The sequence below is a fragment of the Pleurodeles waltl genome, chromosome 2_1 (assembly GCF_031143425.1).
Source record: "Pleurodeles waltl isolate 20211129_DDA chromosome 2_1, aPleWal1.hap1.20221129, whole genome shotgun sequence".
Lineage (NCBI taxonomy): Eukaryota > Metazoa > Chordata > Amphibia > Caudata > Salamandridae > Pleurodeles > Pleurodeles waltl.
In genome coordinates, this window is record NC_090438.1 from 828,329,486 (window position 1) to 828,351,372 (window position 21,887).

Consider the following 21,887-nt stretch of genomic DNA (forward strand, 5'->3'; position numbering starts at 1 on the left):
TGCTCTCTCACCCCCCTCTTCACGAGGCTCTGTGACATTTCACCCTGTTCTCCTGCAATCAGCTTTTGTGCGCAAATAATGGTACAGCTGGACCAACAGTAATCGGCAACGATATTGCATCTAGTGCCTCTCTGACACCCGCATTTTGTGGAAGGGCTACTCCCTTGCTCTGATTCATCACTGGTGTCACATCTGACTGTGTCCCTGTCATTGGTGTGAACTTCAGCAAACCCTGTGGCTGTGCCTGAGGCAACAACATTGGAGTCGGCTCAGTCTGAACTAGCATTGGCCTCGGAACCATTTGCTCCGTTGGCACCACTAAGTTGGAAGTTGTCTCAAGAATTGGTACTTCTGGATAAATTCTCTGTATCAGTGGAGGGTGTATCTGAGCTTGGACCACCGAGGTAGTCACTGCATTTGGAGTACTCTGCACTACCAATTGTACCTGTACATTTTCTATCTGTACTAGTCCCGCTGACCCCGACACTTGGGCTGGGGCAGTTGAAGCAGAACTAATACTTGGACCCCCTTCCTGCACCGCATATGGTGGAGGTCGGTCCCCCAATACCTGAGTAATAAGGTCCTCAATATCTGAATTTTCTTCTTCCACATAAGTCTTTTTCTTTTTCTTGTCTCCTGAACTCTTTTCACTCCTACTAGCATCCTTTGTCTCTCCTGACTTGTCTTCTTCTGTAATTGCAGGGAATAACTTAACCCCTTACAACATTGCCATTCTTTACTTTTTCTGTTCCCAATCCCATATCGCCTCTGCTAGAGACTTCTCTACCTTCCTTATTCTCCTCTGGATTTTCATTTCTTGCTGCTGTCTTGCTATGAGCTCCCAAACTGCTAAAGCCTCAAACTGTGCTGGTCTTGGAAGTGGCTTTGTTTCATGTAATGTCATTTGCAACTGATCCAAAATTCTCAAATTGAACATTCCATGCTTTGGAAACGCTAAAGCTCCCTGTTTCTCTGTCAATTTGCACCACTGCTTTAACCAAAGACATGGCGCAACACTTCTCTCCTCCATTGCAATAAATGCCGGAGAATTTTCCGGTGGGGTTGGCTCTCCCACTGTCATCTTAATGTAACTATCGTCCTTCATGGCACTCCTAAACGCTTTGAAAAACTTAATCTTCTCTTTTGTATTTATTCGTTTCGATAAGGAAATGACTTTTACTCCCAAGATTCCTTTCACCCGCTTACTCAACCAATTGCCTCTTACGGACGGCTGGCAATCCGCTCTCAACTCTTCTCACTAACTAACCTATCCCAGCGCGGCTTACTCTGATTCACACTCACACACTGCGGCTGACAAAGTCTTGCGGCTTGTCCTCCTGATCTTCAGCTCACATGGAACTAATGCGAAATTATTGCGAGCACTAACCAAAACCAATAACCAAAAACAAATCAGCTGGTTTACTACCGGAAGGTACACAAACGCTTCAGAGACCTTACGGATTTTCACTGATGGCACTTTCGCTCATGCAGCTATTCCTCTTTCTGAGTCTCCCACATTCACAAGCAAAATTCGACCCACAAATGTCACTCTCAACTGATCAATGGGTTTGTCCTGGTGCACATAGGACTCGCCAAATCTCAGTCGAAACATTTCCCTTACTCACTTAACTTACACAATGACTTGTTGACCACGCCCGATCAAACCTATTAAACCAGACAGATTACAACATATAACCAAATGTCTCCTACACTTGTCAATATACTCCAGAGTCTTAGACCACACAGGGTCCGTACATCACCAACAACCATGTGGACAATTTTTGAGCACAAAGCGCCACACACATATGAAGTTCGACAACTTCCCTACTCTCATACTGCGGAGTACGCACACTCCTAATAAACTTCAACTGCAGTACGCAAACTCCCTATTTTACCTCTCATACATCACAATTCACCTGCGGTCTGCATAACCCTTTGCAAGCGCAACCTACCACTTTCGTACTATCACTAGAACGCCAAGAACATACCCAACTTTACTAGCGGGATCCAGGATCTGAGAAAGTCATTTCTGGGCTTAAGGGTACGTCATCTTTGCTGCAATTGCCATTACGAAAAATAAAAATACAAACCTCAGACAACTAACCTTAACTTAAACTACTACCATAACCACCTAATAACTAGTTCTCCAAGGAAACTAACCATCAAGCTGCTAACAAAAACTGCTAGCGTGCCTGGTCCTTAGTAAGTAAAGTTACAAGGGTACGCATATAGGCCGATGAACCTTTTGGATCGCATGGAGTTTCCTAGCTATGTAGTAATCGATGACCATCAATTATCAATGTAAGTATCAATAATCAATAAGGAAAACACTAATCATCAATCGATAACGTCAACATTTCATGAATAACCACAACTCAATTATACGTTTTAGCAATTTTATTTCCCTATTAGTTACAATACTAGTCCATTGATTAATTCAATCTTGATTCCATCAGCTCAGAATTAGTTCATTAATGACCACCAATAACATAATCTAATCAGAACTTGAGAAAACATATGCTCTTATGCTTCAGCATAAGCTAACAAAGATGAATATATCGGCATTAATAGCAGAGATCAGCAATCAGTTTTGACAGTCATTTGTCACCGTCAACGTCACCTAAAGGAACCTTACCTAACCCAGATTAGCATTTGCATGTGGGACTTCATGTGAAAACAATTTAGAACACGAATTTAGAAAATATCTAGCTAAAAGAAGAACTTATTCAGACAGCGCAGTTGGTACCTAGAAAGAAAGGCACAAAAAGGTAACAGTCACATTGTCATAGCTACCTATCCACAGAATGGATCAGCAACAAAGTCAGTCTTCGTCTTCAGGTCATCAACCGATCAGCAACGCATCAGGCACTCAAGAGCATGAATTCAATGACAGAATCTCGAATCGCATCTTCTGACATCTAATATCTGCATAAGTTCCCCCCTCATAATTTTTACCTCTTTTCATGACTTTTTATTAAGGTTTTCCAGTCCATCCCCCTAATTCCTAATTGATCAATCACCAGTTATTACCCTAACCAATAACCTTAATTTTGCTAATCTATGAATTCTAATATTACGCCGTTCTCAATTCATTGATTGGTTCATTGTACGATGTCCTCATCATCCGGCTCATCAGGTATCGAAAATGTTGCATCTTCTTCTCCAGTCAGTGCTTCTATTGTTCAAGTGCTGGGAAAGTACATTGAGTCTGTCTTACACCAGAATTGTTATATGTCTAGTTCCATCATCTCCTGTCCGTCGGTACATTGCAGAAAATTCTAGCTAAGCAGATTTATTAACATACGCGGTTCATGGTCAGTTCAACGCATCAGCTTCTCTGTAGTGCTAGTAATTCAACTTCTGCATGAGGCCTGGCAAAACTAGGCCACAACTTTGGCTAAGTTAGCTCTACAATATACTGCAAAACATATCTTATAAATCTCAATATGACATATTACTACGTTATTATTACTCTTTTTCATTATTTCACACATTTTTATTAATTTTTGTACAAGTTCGTATAAGTTGGCTGTCACTATCCGTGGGCACATTTTCAAACGTGCACATTAATTTCTCTACATTTAATTTTTCTAACAACTTCTTGTTAATCAAAACACATGAACATTCATTAAAAATTTCTAATTAGCATATCTGCGTCAGCAGATCCATCCAGAAAACATGCACACTAAAACCAAAGCATAAAGATGAGAACAGCAGTGAGGTAATATGAATGTGGATGACGTGGTCCTGTGGAGGTGAGAGAGCAGCAGGGGTGGGTTTGACACCCTTCCTAATTTTGTGAGCTTAGCAAGTAGCACAGGAATGACAATACACCTGGGCTGTGGAAAGATAAAAAGGCAAACCAGTAAATACCTGTGACAAGGATCACTCTGTCTCTACTCATATGGGCGATGCCATGACATGGTTAGGCAAGACTAAGACTAATACTTTTGGGTCATCCACTCTCCATGGCTTGTCCTTCCACACTCCATTTGAATCACGTTTACAGACCTGCTTTAACCAAACACTATTTTCATTATCAGGATACATACAAAGTGACTTCTGAAGTGGGAGACAAAGAAGCCCCTACACACTTCATCTTGAATAGAAAGATGAGCAACATAATTAATAATGGTGATTTTAGATGGCAGTTGAAGAGTATCAAGCAAATCTCTTATGCATGATCACATCTTTTATATGATTCCTCCTTGAAACCAGAGAAGCTCAAAGTTGTGAGCAACCCTGAAAATATATCTCAATCAGTGAATAATGTTGCAGATGTCCAGATTGCTAAAATGCATTCATGAGTGAGAGCAGTAGGTAAAGAATGACTCTCAACAACATAAGGTACACACAGTGTTCCCTGAAACTAACATTACTTTATCATTTCTAAGACATGAATTATCACCATAATACGCAAGAGGAAGCAGGAGTAGGTGCAACAGGAAAACCTGTTAATACTTCAGCATTAATTACACAGAGGTTGTGCACAAAATGATGTTTCTTTGCAGGATTTTTCTCAGTAAAATAGGGAAGTTACAGCCACAGGAATTACTAAAGTGCATTGTTTCAGTACGTTAGTGATGACTGGGCAGATATCATCCTCTGATTCAGGACATTAAGGGTACTGGGAAATTGGAAGGAGCTTTTTCATGGGCACAGCCGACATTATTAGCATGTTCAGACCACAGAGTGGAAGGAACATGTTCAAGCACATTGGACATTTATTGAGGTGAAGGTTTAACATCATTAGTTTCATAAAAATCATTATCTTCACAAAAGACAGCTTAACAGTGTTCGTGTTCTCAGTGGGTACATTCAACTGGACACTATCACTAGGACACTGTACTTTTCAATGTATAGTAAAGATGACCCACAAATGTTCACAGGTAAGGTAGGGCACCAGGGAAAGACATGTCGGTCAGTGAAGGATTTAGACAGATAAACACAGGATAAGTAACATAGGGCCATATGTACGAACACATTTTCCCATAGACACAAAATGGGTGAAACCCTTTGCTACGTCTGGCCCATAGTGAGAAATACAAGGGTTAGAAATGCCAACCGCATCAATCCTTTCGCCTGATTCAGGAAGCGAGGATAATTTGGAGGTTTTCAAGGCAGACGTAGTAGCACCAGTACTAAAAAGGAATGAATTGGGGTTTTGGTTATTAATAACACATCATAAGTATCTCTCCTTCTGATCCACATGGATTCAAGTATTTACAGTGCAGGTGGATCCCCTTGGACTATTTTAAAAGGTAGACATCAAGGGGCATATTTATACTCCGTTTGCGCCAAATTTGCATCGTTTTTTTCGACGCAAATTCGGCGCAAAACTAACGCCATATTTATACTTTGCCGTTAGACGCGTCTAGCGCCAAAGTATGAGTAAAGAGCATCATTTTTTTGCGTGAACGCCTTCCTTGCGTTAATGAGATGCAAGGTAGGCGTTCCCGTCCAAAAAACTGACTGCGACGCAAATGCGTCGTATTTATACTCCTGGGCAAAAATCACGCCCGGGAGTGGGCGGGCCAAAAAACCCCGCATTTGCGCCTCTTTTTAACGCCTGGGTCAGGGCAGGCGTTAAGGGACCTGTGGGCTCAAAATGAGCCCACAGCTGCCCTCCCATGCCCCCAGGGACCCCCCCTGCCACCCTTGCCCACCCCAGGAGGACACCCAAGGATGGAGGGACCCATCCCAGGGACATTCAGGTAAGTTCAGGTAAGTATATATATATATTTTTTTTAATTATTTTTTTGGCATAGGGGGGCCTGATTTGTGCCCCCCTACATGCCTCAATGCCCAATGACCATGCCCAGGGGACATAAGTCCCCTGGGCATGGCCATTGGGCAAGGGGGCATGACTCCTGTCTTTACTAAGACAGGAGTCATGTAAATGGCGTCTGGGCGTCGTTAAAAATGGCGCAAATCGGGTGGAGGCGATTTTTTTGCGTCAACCTGACTTGCACCATTTTTAAGACGCCCTAACGCCATTTTTCCCTACGCCGGCGCTGCCTGGTGTACGTGGTTTTTTTCCACGCACACCAGGCAGCGCCGGTCTGCTTGCGCCGGCTAACGCCATTCAATAAATACGGCGCCCGCATGGTGCTTCAGAATGGCGTTAGCCGGCGCAAAAATTTTTGGCGCTAAACTGCGTTAGCGCAGTTTAGCGTCAAAAAGTATAAATACGGGCCCAAATATGAAAAGGTCCCCATCGCATGACCAACAATGAAACAGAGACATATTTCACTCACAGGTTTCCATTCATCTATCACATCTTTGATGGAAACTTGGAATTCTGCCCAGGCCTCAATCGAAAGGTTTTCTGGGTGGGGCAGAAAGCTATGTGCATCAAAATAGTCAAATTATGTGAAAAGAGGCACTTTGATTTGTTTGACAAATTTTGATCAAATTAAAAGGGACTTTGGTCTCCATGAGACTAAAAGCTATAGATATACACAGGTGAGACACTCAGCCTTAATTCACCATCTCAGAGAGGTGGCAGCCCAACCTCTGAATCAGATGGAAAAGATTCTCTTAAAAGAAACTGACAATAGACATCTTGGGCCAGATGTATCAAAGGGTTTTACCCATTCTGTGTCTATGGGAAAATGTGTTTGTGCATATGGCCCCTTGTCTCCAGAATCTGTTAGTTGGTTTTGGAAAGAAAGACCATATAGAAAGGAGTTTTTAAATGCAAATGGGAGGAGACATTGGATCATTCCTTCAAAGAAGCTCAGCCAGATACAATCTTACAGAACACATACAGCAGTCACACACACTCAGGGGCATGAGAGCATGGAAAATATTACTCAACAGGCCCTAAAGTGCCAAATGCCTACATGCCCTTGACAAAAGAAGATCTGACCAATGCAGATGCTGTGAATGCAGACAAACAGGCACATTGACACATACCTGTGGGACTGTACCAATCTGCACAGCTGTTGGATCAAAGAAGGTAATACCATTGAATCCAAAGGTGGTGCTAAGAATCCAAAGACTTCAGGTGGTATATTGTTGGGATGGATGTGTAAGGTGATGTTGGTAAATATCCATAAAAGCAGCTCATCTCCTGGTCTTCAAAACATCCAAGCAGAATTTCCATTAATTGAAAATCATGAATGAGTTCTCAATCTGCTAAAGCTCATTTTTACAGATTGAGGTTTTCCTCAAATAGACTTGTTTGCAACATCTCAAAAAGCAAACTGCCCAAGGTTAGCTTCAGGAATCAGGATTGCTGGGTAATGTCCTTTTTTATAGGCTGATGGCAGTGTCAGAAAAAAGGCTTTCTAGTCTTTGTTTGTAGTGTTTTCTGAATGATTAACATATTCTTTTTACATATATTGAGAACAAAACTACTTCTGTTGTTCGTCACAGAATTTGCATCAGTCATGCAATGGCTGACAGTCTCAATACTCTTTTCTCTTCTCAGTGTTTTCATGGTCTTCACCACTGATGTCCTTTAAAAAATTGGGAGACGTGCCCATGGAAGTATATGTATCAAATACAGGTTGCTTTCTGTCTATCTTTATATGCTTACTTTTTCTATACTTTTTACCCACCCCTTTTCTTTTCTCTTCCTTGGGTTTCAATACAGCCAACATTATAAACTGGACTGATTCTAGTCAGACAAAGGTAGGGTAAAGGGAAAAGGGAGAGAAAGAAATACTCTTGTAGTTGTAATGGCAGAGATAAGTAAATAAGCACTGCTTTCCTTAAGGTGATATGTCCAGGCTGTCTAGGTCGTTTTAAGCTTTCTTTATACAATTGGCAAGTTCACCCAACAGAGAGACTCTTTGAGAACAAACAGAGTTAATGGAAAAAACCCTAAGTGAGCATTCACCCATGCAGTTTCCAGTAAATGAGATGTGTGGGAATAAGGACAACAAAAACTATGGCTAAGCACAATTTACGAGCCAGCGGTCATCACATATTCACTCACTCTATGCCTCAGCCCCCAGGAGGGCGGCTGGACAGTGGGTGTCAGTCGGTCACATCCACCACTCCTTTGAGCATGTGTCTCTCTCTCTCCCCATGGTCCTTTCCATCGGGGCAGTCCTCTGGTGTGCTTGTGCTGTACTTCCCGACATTAGGGTGGCGCCTCTCAACACTCTTCTCTGTCTCCTCTCTTGCTTCATGATCATCTTCATCTCACTCCTCCTTTTTCTTTCTCTCACCTTTCAGCCAGGATGATCACTTCATTCCAAGCATGTATGGAGAGTTCTAAAATTTCACTTACATAGAAGAAAATATTTCAGGAACCAAAACCAGTTCTCTATCAGCTATGGGCAACTCTTAAATGGTTCGGATACATTCAAACAGTGGGATTGCTTCTGGTAGCTCCTTATGCTATCAGCTAGCCAACAAGCCTCTAAAGCTCATTCATCATTAGGGAAAGTGTCTACCACTACGTTGTTGAGAATTGTCCAAAGGTGCTTTAACATATATTGTTTATGCCCTTGGCTGTAGGGTCTTTGGCTAGAGCACACATAAAAGGATTATTTTAAGTCTTTTACCTTCTTTGGAGAAGGGGGAGTGCAGACCACTAGTATTCTGATCATTTTCAAATGTCCTAGTTTTAGACATATGTAAAGCAGCTACGTGGAAGCCTGTTCATACTTTTACTAAGCGTTGCTGTCTATAGAAATATTCTAGGGTGGATAAAGGGGTTGGTCAGGCTTCCCCAAAGACCCACTTTGGATAATGTTCTTCTTATCTGTTTGGGCTTCTCTGATTGTCTTGCTGTTGAAAATTAAAAACAACAGGTTCTTTGGGATCTCCTGCTAGTATTCCAACCTAATAACGACCTGCATAATATTGTGCCAGATGAATATCATGCACAAAATAATGAGGAACAAACTATTGTGAAGGTAAGGATATATATGTAAATATGGGTTAACTTTACTTAACTTTACATATATGTAACCTGACAATATATATGTCTTCAAGGTATGTAAATGATGAGTGAAGAATAGTAAATCTATACTTACCAATAGGCACTAACCTTTTTGAAAATGTGGTCTTTGATATTTTGGCCACAGTATTTTCGTAGTGTGATATGTCTGAAGTCAATATTTTTATATACATTTGTGCTTGCTATTCTGGTCTGGTTTTATGACTATCAGTGAAAATCCTATGACACAGAAGACAATGTTACCTGTAGTTCTAGTTGTGCAACTTAAGGATCTACACTGAAGCTATATCAAGTACATATTTTGTAAATTTCAAATTATGAATGGTCCCTTCAAAAAGAACTGAGCCTGTGATGCACTACCAGTACAAGGCATAGTGAATATAAAAGTTATTGGATCCTTAAAGTATGAGTGCATGTTTTCAGTTTTATGTAAAGTCAGCCATCAGACCATGTTTTCTTTTTTGTACTTTCTTCCATCAATTCCATCCCACATTATTTTGGGGGTGCGATATTTCTGTGGTCGATATTTTTATAAACATTTATGCTTGCTATTCTAGTCTACTTTTTGACTATCAATGAAAATCCTAAGATGCAGAAGACAACGTTACTTGTAGTTCTAGTTGTGCAATATAGGAATCTACACTGAAGTTAAGACAAGTACATGCTTTGTAAATGTACAATTATGAATGGTTCCTTCAAAAAGAACTGAGCCTGGGAAGCCACCACCAGTAGAAGGCATGGCGGATTTAGAGGCTATTGAATCCTTAAAGTATGAGTGTATGTTTTCAGTTTTCTGTAAAGGAGCTATCAAGCCGCGTTTTCTTCTTTGTGCTTTCTTCCACCTATGAGTTTGTGGTCCTCTCTTGTTGCAACACATTTGAAGCCTCGTGCTGCAATGTTGCCCTAGGTATTAGTTAGGGAAAGAAAGAATTCAGAACTAAATTAGCTTGTTTTTGCTATGGAGGTTATGCCTGCACTTGGGAAATAACAGGTTCTCAAGTCCTATAAGCATAAACGCTATTTTTGGAAATTAATTGCTCTGTGGTCCCTTCATGGTTGATGGAATATTTTAGATATGCGACAAGGAAGTTTCATATGATTTAGAATTAAGATTACAAGTAATTAACATTACGTTCCAAATTGAGGCGTCTATGGCTAGATGCCTTCCACTTATGACATTTTATTATTGAGTGTTTTGAAAATTCAATGTACATTATTTTACAGTAATCTAAGATTGCCATTACCAACAACTTTGACAGTTTCAACTTGTGGGCAGTTTGGAACAATGGTGGGATCTTGCAGGGCATATCAAATAGACAGGTTGCCTTAACTTCTACATTGTCTTGAGGAGAGAAGAAACGCTTAGCTTGCAGGTTAGTGCTTATGAACATGTTTCTAGCAGTGCAGACTATTCAGATTTGAAAGCTTTATCTTTCTTGTCATCTGGTGGAAGGATTTCAGATTAGGTTCCATGGAGACAGAAGGAACTTCATGTACAGACATCAAAATGTTCCAAATAATGTGTTATATCGGCCTGTATCCACCCTCAGTTGCCCAGCCAGATATGCTTCTTGGTATCATCTCTGCAAATCTGAAATTCCGATTGGTGGTTTTTGATAGTTTGATGAGGATGTTGATTTATTGGCCATATGTAACTGATGCATAATAAGGTTAATATGGTGCATTCCAGGTGAATATCACAATAAGCATGTCAGAGGCTTTGATAAGGCTGATCTTGATGAGTTGGCTGCAGTAGAGAAGAAAATGCTTGGATCCATTTCAGTGCATTGATAGTGAATCACATCCTTTCTTTCACGGTACAGAATTGTTGTCAGCAAAGAGGTCAAACAAATTCAGGACCTTCTTTCAATGTATTTAAGTCACCTGAATTTTGATCTCTTGCATTTGCAATTCCTGTAATTGGCCTTAAGAGGCCTTGAAGGTGTCCTGGTGTATACAGTGCTGTTTGACATACTCGTAGTTTTGTCTTATGATGATCCTGCCAAGAACTGTTTTTAAGCATGGGAGGCTTAAAATAGCCCTACAGTTGGCTACCATCAAGGATTAGCGGTGGGCTTCTTGAGGAAAATTGTATTTAAGGAAGTCAGAGTATAGCCTCTTGATGAGGATGAGTTTATGAAGTTCACGTTTTTGGGGGCAGTGTTGGGAGAAAGCCCTTGGGACCATATGAATCAGGGTTGCAAAGAATAACTACATTTTTTATAGAAGATATTGCATTTGTTTTTTGAATGCTTAGTTTCTTTATTACTGTGGTAGATTGTTAATTCTTCCCTTTATGCTCTTTCATAACTTCCCCCTATATATTCTACTTTCAGTTGTGATTATAAGGCTTTCAGAAATTCAAGGCGTTCACTTAGTAAATGAAGAAGAAAACCAAGTGTGAGATTCTAGGCCCATGCTAAATTGCAGAGTGCTGATGCTGCCCTCTATGCCTGGTGCTCCAAGCAACTCACAGAACACCTGCCCTGGTGACCATGAGTGCGTAGATGCCAGAAAGGTCAGGGTGAATTCTTTCCTCAGCCGTGCACAGAGCGCAAAGCTTTTGAACATGCTGCATGGCAGTTTGTGGAGTGCTTCTTTTTATTCTTGAGCATGCATGGTCTTTAGGTAGTTCTTGACACTGCACTCAGCACAGATGTAACAGCCCCTTTATGTGAGTGCAGGACAGGTCTTCTGCATAAACAGCCACCACTGTGTCTTGTTTCTTTATTTCTCTGTTTTGTACATGACTTGTGTCTGCCAGGAGCAAAGCAAGAATAATGATCACATTTTCTGTATACACAATTTGCGTGAGCTCCATAACTTGGCCTGTTTTGAACAATCACAGTTGGGTTCCAAGATATTCTTTGGGGGCCCATGTTAACATATGAGACCGTTTTGACAATACTATTTGTGGTTCATTACTGGAGTGATAAGGCTCCCAATAGAAAAATTGAAACCTAATAATTATTACTAATGAGCGAGAGAGTTGTCAAACCGAAAAACTGATATCGCTTTCACTGTAATAACATTTTGCTCTGAACTTTACATAACTCCTGCAGTTTGAATCGCAAAACTCAGTAATCTGGAAAATTCCTGAAGTTAAATGTTTCTTTCATAACCCTCCTTTGAGTTATGAGATGGGCTGTCCTACACAATGGAACCAGTATACTCATATCCTTTTCCACCTACTAACCTGATTTGGAATGCGCTGACGTGCACAGAAATTAACCAATGTTTGTATGAATTACCTAACAATGTTAAGGGATGGGAATAGGTATCAGAAATTAAATTTATGTATGTAATACTGATCTTGCAGAAGTAAAGAGCACATGGGAAAAGAGACACATGTATCCAACCCCTTCGATTTGTCAAGACTTTTATTGTGTGAATCTGCAAACTTTAAAGAAAATGTTTACAAATGTTAATAATTGTAACAACTGTGAATGTATAACATAGTGTCCAAGGCAAAAAAACAGTAGTTATTACTTTTATTGATGAGTATACAGTTTGCTTGAATGCCAAAGAAAAGAAGCTGATGAACCGAGGCTTCTGAGATGCCAAAATTGACTACCACCTTCATCGTGTAAGCTGCATGGCTCATGGGTTATTTAGGTCTGAGGTAGTTAGGTATTCATTGTGCTGCTGAGTAGACTTTAACATTATACCGAGACAGAGAGGATTCAATAAAGTGTACAGAGTGGAAAGATAGCAGCAAGCACTTGGAAGTAATAGACATGGGAAACTGTGTTAGAGCAGGGAAATGAATATTTGTAAACTATTTGTGAACTATTCCCAGACTGAACTATGAGAGTTTGCCTCTATAAAAAAAGAACTCCTTCATTCTGTAAAGTAGGGACAAGCAGAATAGGGTCAGATTCAGGACACACCTAATGCGTGTTTCTGTATGACTTGTAAGTAATTTTGTTTCAGCTTAATAATACCTAACAGCCACCTCAACGAAAGATCCATACTGAGGGGCCAAAGAAAAAAGAGTAAGTAATAGCAGGGAAAAGTAGTTGTCCAACTATAATTGAGACAGTGCTTCTTTAATGTGTGTGCATCCAGCAGGAGAAATATTTTACAGGTTACCCATTGTTGAAGTATGTGGTGTCAGCAAATAGGGTCTGACTTGTACAGGGTGTGGAAGGCTATTGCAATTTGATTAAACATCTTTCCTAAATTGTATTGCCACTTGATCAGAGCTTCAAAAAACATGGACTGTAGGTTAAATAACATATTTGTATGCTGTGTGTAATCACTAGTGTCTTAAGTTCTAGGTATGGCTGTATCTTTGGCCTGGTTTCCCATAACCCACATGGATATTGTGTGGTATTGTAGTTTTCTGCACTGCTTTCATAATGGTACGCACATTGATACAGTGCTTTGCATCATCTAGCATCAGTTTGCGGTGCTTTGTGCCACATCCAAAATGTTGGTAAATAACCGCTGTATTGTACAGAAGCTCTCCAAATGCTGCATTTTCACTGCTGCTCCAACTACCTATGAACTTCTTGCTCCTAAATTTTTCCTCCTTCTGGTCCTCTCTCCATTTCCAACTTGTGAGTTTTAATCGCGTGCCTTTCCATTGTCTTCACCTCTAATCCCCAATCCTTGTCTATTTATTTCCTAAACTCTCTGTCCATAGCCATTGTTCTACCATTTAGTGTCTGAATGGTGTTCCAGGGCTTGGGCTCCCCCCATCAATTATATACACTACATGGAATGTTCTGGTAATTTGTATCATGACCCTGTGATTGTCCCACTCTATACTCATTAGCACGAAGCTCAACTATTGAAGGTTTCTTCTGACATATAAAATGATGGATCATCTTAATAAATACATTGAAATTCATTGGCTTAATGAATACTATGGAGAGTCGTAGCATAAAGCAAACTAGTCTTAGAATTGAGAAAACATTAGAATCTAATACGACCTGACTCTTAGATGTGTCTAATATACCATAAAAGAGTGAGGGAGGGCCGGAAAGGTGAGACCTAGTGGCAAAATTGTTGAGTCAGATTATGAGACCTGTGATCTGATCTTGATTACCAAATTTTTCCAAACTGAATGATCCTCCCTGAACCTCAGTTCCTACAGATGTCAAACATTGAGGATGCTGAAAACGAGGCCACTCCATATTATTATGGAATAAGCTCTAAATCAACATCACAAATTGGCAAGAGTATATTTATCACTAATTGAGGGAAAGCTTTGCCTGATTTAATCAGTGCCTAATTTGATCTGTTGGTTGCAGGTGGGGCCCACTGGCACTGATTTTTGGATACCAGATCTTATTTTTCATGATCTGACTTTGACCCAGAACAAGAGGGAGAAAAGCTGAAAAGGCAGAAAGGAGGAGGGAGAGAAAGAAGGAGAAACAGTGAAAATGGGAGAAAGTAAGAATGGAAAGGATCCTGAAAAGGTGAGATTAAGATGCAAAACGTGCATGGTAATGGACGAGAGCTGCATGAAGTGTAATCAAGACTAGATAGCCTTAGTACCTTGCAACCCCGAGCAGCACCGCTCTAAAGTGACTACAAGGCCGAGTGTTCTCCACTGTCGAAAACGCAAATCAAAAAAATAGAATGAAGAATATTTAAGCCCCTGTTCTGGATACTTTTGTTGCAATAAGCTCGTAAAGGTGCTCTGCACTCATTCGTTCACCCTGAAGTCTAAAAAGGTCATGTCTGGACGACTGCATTTGTGTAACTTTTCATATGTAAAACATTCAAAGTTTTATTTGCCATGAGGTGAAGACCTGTCAAGCCCACATTTCCCATTAGGCCAAACTAGATAAGCACATTATTTTGTTTTCAGGCCTATTCGTAGCTGCGGCCTGAAGCCGGTAGACTTTCTGGGCTGTTCCAGGCTGCCTTGGCCTTCAGCTTTGCTGCGTAGAGGACGAGATTTAAGAAATGCGTAATGGACGGTTCCAATTGGAACGTGCGGGTGCAGGGGTGAAACACTGCGCAGTGAGACTAGCTCTTCAGAAGTACCCCCTGTACATCACCTTCGTGGTCGTATTCTGCACAAGAAAGGCATTCCGTTCCGTTCAAGCACCCTGGCTGTATATGTTCAGTGTAGGATGCAGGCCATTCGATGCAAATAGTTAAAGGGCAGTTGCAAGCCATGATTACCCTAGGGCTGCAGAAAATCCTTCCAGAAGTATGTTGCGTAAAGCTCGACGCTTACCAAGTTTTCGTCTTCTTAAATGGTTAAGAGAGAGGGAAAAATGATCTCTTGAGAGCGCCATGTGTAGAGAAAACGCGGGAGCAGTCCTTAATACGTAGCCAGTGGAAGGCCTCGGCGGTGTGCTCGGTAATTGTAACAGGATATTTTCTGTAACAAAGCAGCTTGCCGTGTTGTCCCAGCCTATGTGCTGATTGCGCCCACCAGCCTGGTTAGCAGAGAGCAAGTTCTCCCTGGAGTGTGTTGCAGACACTGATAGAGAGAGGTTGTGGCAGATTACTTTTAAGACTTTCTTTGCCGCTGTATCCTCGCTTTGGATCTCGTATGAGATTCACAGCAGTAGTTTTTCTATGGCACAAGAGACGGAATTAAAGGGGGTGACGAAACAAAGGCCCCTCAAGTTCCTGTGGCGCAGAGGGGTCACGCCCTTCAGGACGCTGCAAGCTTCAGAGGTACCCCATTCATCACAAAGCCTATAAATATTTGCGAAATATTGAAGACTCAGGGCCCCTTATCACATTAAGGAGGACCCATCATTATGTTTTAGGTCACAGAATTAAAGCAGCTCTTGGGACATTCCAAATTCAAAATGGCTGCTTCCTTGATTACAGCCCACATTCTTGTCTCATTTCGTCATACACAGTGCCCAGTTATTTTACAATTATTTCAAAGAACCCATCTAGTGACATACCTTTACCAATGTTTCTTTTAATGCTCATCAATTTTCCATGACTAGCTACTTCTGTATTTAAAATTAATATTCTGTTTTGATAATTTTCCTGGGGTTGACTTCACATTTTTACAGCGATAACGTCAATTTACTGAAATGGTCACAAGCACTGCAAGTGCACTCTAAGGCTGATTTCAGAATGGTTTGAGAGGGGTATTGCAGTACGCCTATGTGGGAGAATGCAGCAGTTTTAAAATTGGAACAAATTTGTAATGGATGATTATGAACTTTACAGTAGTCATCAGTGAAAGGAGAAAGGAATAGTAGCTTTCCCCAAAGCTATAGTATTGATGCACCTTCTCATTAAAGAAGGCTTCATCCATGTGGCGGGAGAGGCAGTAAATTATTTTTTTGCCAGGCTCATGATATCATGGTTTTTGTAACAACCAAGTCAAGAAATCATGTTGTCTTCACTACTTTTGGTAGTCCGTGTGATTTTCAGATTTCAAAAAATTAAACTACAGGTCTCATCTTAATTTTTCTGTTTAGTTATATTTCGGTTTGGCCTCTTAGCTGCTTTTTCTTTTGGTTTCTAGGAATCATCAGGCAAATTTATGTTCACAACAGAGCACGGTGAAAGCAAGACAGAGGCCCTTTCAATTCTTAGAGCAGGATATAGCTCACAGAAACATATCCTTGTGTATGTTACAGAACTTGAGAAGATGACCCCGAGGCACAGGCATGTGTTCTTGGGTGTCTCTGAGCTTTCCCTTCCATCTCAAAGACCTCCAGTCTACTGCCACTGTGGCTTCACCAGTGCTCCCCACCATACCACATTTAGGGGGCCACCAGATGACGAATGATTTCTCTGGTGAATGTAATTTGCTAGTGTCATTGCCACCACATGCCAGTGGAGCAACTGGCACAATAGCACTGATATGTGTCAGTTCCTCTTCTAACGTCCCCATCAGCACAGAGTCAAGCTGTTCCTCCTCATGACTGAAGATCTGGGTAGGAACACAGCCTTACGCTCTTTGTATTCCTTGTGGACTATTTACAGTCACACACACATCTTTCCTCTCCTAAACAAATTAACTATTTTATCTCATGAAGAAATTACATAGAAAGTATTATCTTCAGTGTTTAAGTAAGATTCATCCAGTTACTAAGCAGCTCAAGGGTCAGATTTACCAAAAGGTCATGCAACACAAAGCAGCAAGACAACTTGCTGCGCTGTGCTGTGTGACAGGGAGAGTACAGAAATGTGCCATATCTACTAAGATATGATGCATTCCTGCTCTTTCCCTGCCCTGGCGCACTGAGTGCTGCCTAGTGCCAACACATGCACCTTGTGCCATGGTGCAAGGATGCCTGTGTTACAGGTAGGGTTGTCTTTTTTTGCAGGAAAGGATATCTTCAGTGCCTTGAGAGCCTCACTGGTGAGTAGTGCGCTTTACAAATTCCTGATTGATTGATTGATTGATTCCTGCAAAAAACAAATACTTAGAGGCATTTTTCTGCTTTTACATGTGCTGTATGATGTACCACATGTAGAAACGAGAAAATAACTAGCAATAAAGATATTTCTCCTCCCTAAGTCTCTGTTGTGAAGGCGTAGCATTTTGACACAGTCCCAGGTTTATTAATCTTAGTAAATCTGGGATTGCATCAAAATCCACAGAAAAAGGCATTGGAACACCCATACTCCATCCATTGAATGCCGTCCCAATGCAGAGTAATGCAAGGCAGAGATTTGTGCTACTTTGCGTAGCTCTGGATTTACTAGGCCACGCAAGGTGGTTGACTTATCTTAGTGTCATCAGTCTCTTAACGCTGATTTTATACTTTATACTTGAGAGCTCCAAGGGTGTGGCCTGAGACTGAAGGTTTTTGTCCAATCTCAGGACCAAGGCACCTTACATTTCTGCCTCTTCGCCAGTCTGTAAATCAGCTGAAAAGTGTTCATAATAACTATTGTATGTCATATATTTTAGTAAGGTGAAACGGATGGTGAGAATTGTGGGCATTTCTTGTTCTTGTCGGTTTAGGTCAAGAAATGCATGAAAGTCACTCTGTGGTCTTATAGGGTGCGAACGAAATCACAAAACTGCGTGAAAGAAATCCAGACAGCCCTAGGGGGCCATACTAACGTCAAAATGTGCAATATGCAAATGCCACTATGAAAGCAAAATGTGTTTGGATGAAAACAAGCAGTAGATTAAAGTATAGCTGAACAGGAATTTTAGAGTCATCACATGCTTCAGATGAGTTGACTCTGCTGAGCCCTGTCTAAAAGGCAACGCATAGACCTTTATTATGAGTTGACCTGAGTAGGAGAGGGCATTTACCACACAAGATAAATACCATTCCTCCAGGATGAGGGATCTACCTCATGGTAAATACCTTCTATTATGAGTTTTGAGCAGGAAAATGAGACATAACATGCAGAATCGTTTTTTAACACACCAAAGTTTTCGGGTCGACTTACAAGTTTGTAACGGAACGTCGCCATGCTGCACTGCATTGCAGTGAAGGGGCAAGAATGCGCCTTATTTAATGAACAGCACATTCCTGTCCTTTCCCCAGTGCTGGTGCAGAATGTGCTGCCTAGAGCCAACGCAGGAACACTTGCACCATGGTGTAAGAGTGCCTCTGTTGCATGCAGCCTCCTGAGAGCCATATTCCTTGCTCTTTATGTGCTGCAGAGTGCAGCACACATAGAAAGAGGAAGTACACTTACCCTGAGAAGGCTTATCTTTTTGGTGCATTCCCAGGTCTACCAGCTCTGGTAAATCTGGGAATGCATCAAAAACCTTGGGAGTTGTGTGGGAACACCTACACAACACCCCTGGAACGAGTTTGCAGGGCAGAGTAAGGCAACCCTACGATTTGTGCTGAGTTCTTTACTCCAGATTCATGGAGGTTCTCAAGGTCATGCAAAGTGGCCCTGCGTGGCTTCATAAATCTCCATCCTAAGTTGAGTCGCACTTGCACAACATTGGTGGTGCAAGCGCGATGAAACGGGCTCATAAATATGCCCCTTCATGGTTTGGCTTTTTTGTCACCCATACATTTCTGTAGTTTCGATCTGAAAGTAAGTTATCAGGGGAAACCTGTGAGTGTGTGTGTTAATTATCCCTTTGTAAACACGTTTGAACAGGGTTTCACAGGCATTCAGTCCTGAATTCGTAATAGGGGCATTAGATTCCCACTTACTGCAGCTATTTACCTACCATTGTAAAGGCCCGTGTGCACAGCGCACAAGTGTCCACAAAAACTTTAGTAAATGTGGGAGATGGTTTTGCCATTTTTGTCTGCGTCGCATGTGTGGATCACTGAGCAACATGTAAAATAATCTCCGTTTGTTAGTGGACGGGAAGACGTTCATGCTGCCAAGATCCCTCCACCAGTGTTTACTTTGGAGAGGTAGCGCCTGCAGTCACGCCTTCAGAATTGACCTGCGGAACCCGATGCTCCGTGTAGGGGAATTCAATGGGGGGAAGTTACAGTTCACGGCTCATAATATGGACAAAATGGGAGTGAGACAGCATGGGATACAGCTCAGTGGGCATGCAGGCCACATACGCCATTCACAACAACCCAGCAATCCGAAAGAATGCCAGAAATGCTCACTTCTGCCAAGTACCATTTCGTTGTTGCTTGGGGGAGAGATCAACATTCACTGAAAAATCCCTAATTTTCCACAGCTAAGTTGTTCGAGTTCGAGTTTTGTCCTTTGAACAGCTGACCCTGAGCGTTGGGAAACATGTATTGTATTGTGGGTGAATTTATACAGCACTTCTTTTCCAAGAGGCCCTGAAGCACTTTGTAGAAGTGCAATCGAATCCATTGGTCGTGCTTTATTGGAAGGGGTTGATTCGTTAATTTGTCTACGTGGGGTATGTTTTTGTTTCATGTTTGAAGACGAGAGGTCTGTTCTTGTAATGTGTCAATATGACTTGTTGTGTGGTGGTGTGAGAATAAGTGAGGGATGGGACAAATACGCATCTGAGGTGTCGATGTGCCTGGTTGGAGAGGCAAGGGAATGCAGTGTGATTATTATGGGTATTCTTTTCATGTTGTTCGTGAGTGGCAGATGTCACATAAACTGTGTTGCTGTGAACTGGTAGCTGTGTTAATGCAGGAGGGAACTAAGGGGCGTATTTACAAGCCCCTCGTGTTATCTTGCGCCACCATGGCAATTTTTTTTTTAATGCTTAGGGGGCGCTAAGGTGGCTATTTCCCTGTGCCATATTTACAAAGTGGCGCAATGGTCCATTGCTCTACTTTCCAACCCCTTGCGCCACAAAATGTCTGCATCAGTCATAATGTATGCAGGGGGGGTGAACCGACTTAGGGATGCCCTAAAAAATGTTGCAGTGAAATTTACAACATTTCACTGCACCTTTTTTCCATAATTTTTAATGCCGGCTTAGAGCAGGCATTAAATTGACGCACCCATTTTAATCAATGGGCTTCCTTGGGCTTTGCTGCACTACCGTCAAAATTTTTTACTCTAGTGCAGCAAAGCGCTGCAATAGCGTCAAAAATGTTGACGCTATTGTCCTTACGACTGCCATGGTGCACCGTATTGTAAATACGGTGCAACCATGGTGTCAGTGAAGCAGGAGCGACGCAAGAAAAAGTAGTTCATCTGGACCGATGCACCACTTTCTTGTAAATATACCCCTGAAGGAGAGTGAGAAACAGCTTCACATGTGCTTGCTTTTACCATCTTTAAGGGAGATTTGGTTCCAAATCTAAGGTGGCTATACCCTCTTTGCGATGTTCACTTTTTTCTGCTGGCTGGTGGAACTCTTCCTTACCTTTTGGGAAAGGCACAGGACTCAACAGCATTCCTGAGATCCACGTGGTTTTCGATATATCTTTGTCTGGCTAGAATCCTACACTGTTGCTGTCTGCACTGCGGAGGAGGTTCAACCATTGGTTTGCTTCCTGTGTTAGCTGATGATAATTCGCAAAGGAGTAAAGGGTCTTCTTCTGTCAGTATCTTTGCAGTTTGACTTGGTTGAAGGAAGGATGATACATGTGGATGGTATTTTCTGCAATGCAGAGTGCCTTGCAGGAGGAGCATCCAGCTGTGAGTAGATAGTGAATCGCTTGGATGGGTGATGAGATGTTTCCAAGGCATAGGGATTGTCCTGCAGCCAGTTTTTATTCATTGTTGCATTTGAAGCAATCAGAGTGAAACATAAATAAAGTGTATTAGCATAGTGTAGGTGACACATAACAGTAGTGATTGTGGCCCAGAACTTCTAAGGGGAGCCAAAGTAAGGGAAGGTATGTTGAAGAGTGTGAATGGTGTAGAAAGCAGTTTCTGTGGTGTGCTTTAGTTGGTTCACAATGCAGAGCCCTTTCTTGTATTTCCTGTGTGAAAAAGCACTGCGACTACTGGGAGGTACCATTGTCTATATGACAGGTAAACAGGTAAACTATAGTTTGGCCAAAGAGACCTGTGTAGTCCTTCATTATTTCGTTGTCCAAGCCATACGTGGATCTATTGCATGTCTCAGTACGCAGCCACAATGTTTAAGTCAACAACAATGGACTGTAACTTCTTTGTGGTCTCATTGCAGCATTCAGCGACAAATTATTGCATAGCTGTCTTCCCCATTTTTTGTCATTTTTAAAGTTGGCTTGTTGTTTAACATAAACATAGCCACACACTTTATGCATTTTAGCGCAAAAAAGTGTTCTTATTTTTATTTTTCCTTAGATGCGTTCATCTCCTCCTCTGCACTCTAGAAGACCATGTCAGAGCAGGCAGATTTTGTTAGAGATTGAACAAGACTGTTCAGGTGTTTCACCAATACTTTAACCCCTTTGCTGTTAAGCCTTTCTCCCCCCTGTGCTAAGTCTTTTTTTTTTGCTTTTTGGGGTAGTTCACGCTTACGCCCTCAAAACTTTTTGTTGAGATAAGCTATCCATACCAAGTTTGCATCCTTTTTTCCAGCATCTTGGGGATTCTACAGGTTCCCAGAGTTTGTGGGTTTCCCTGATGGGGACCGATAAATTAGCCAATATACTGCAAAAATGTGTTTTTGGGGGGGGAATAATGGGGAAAAAGTGATGCAGAAGAAAGCATC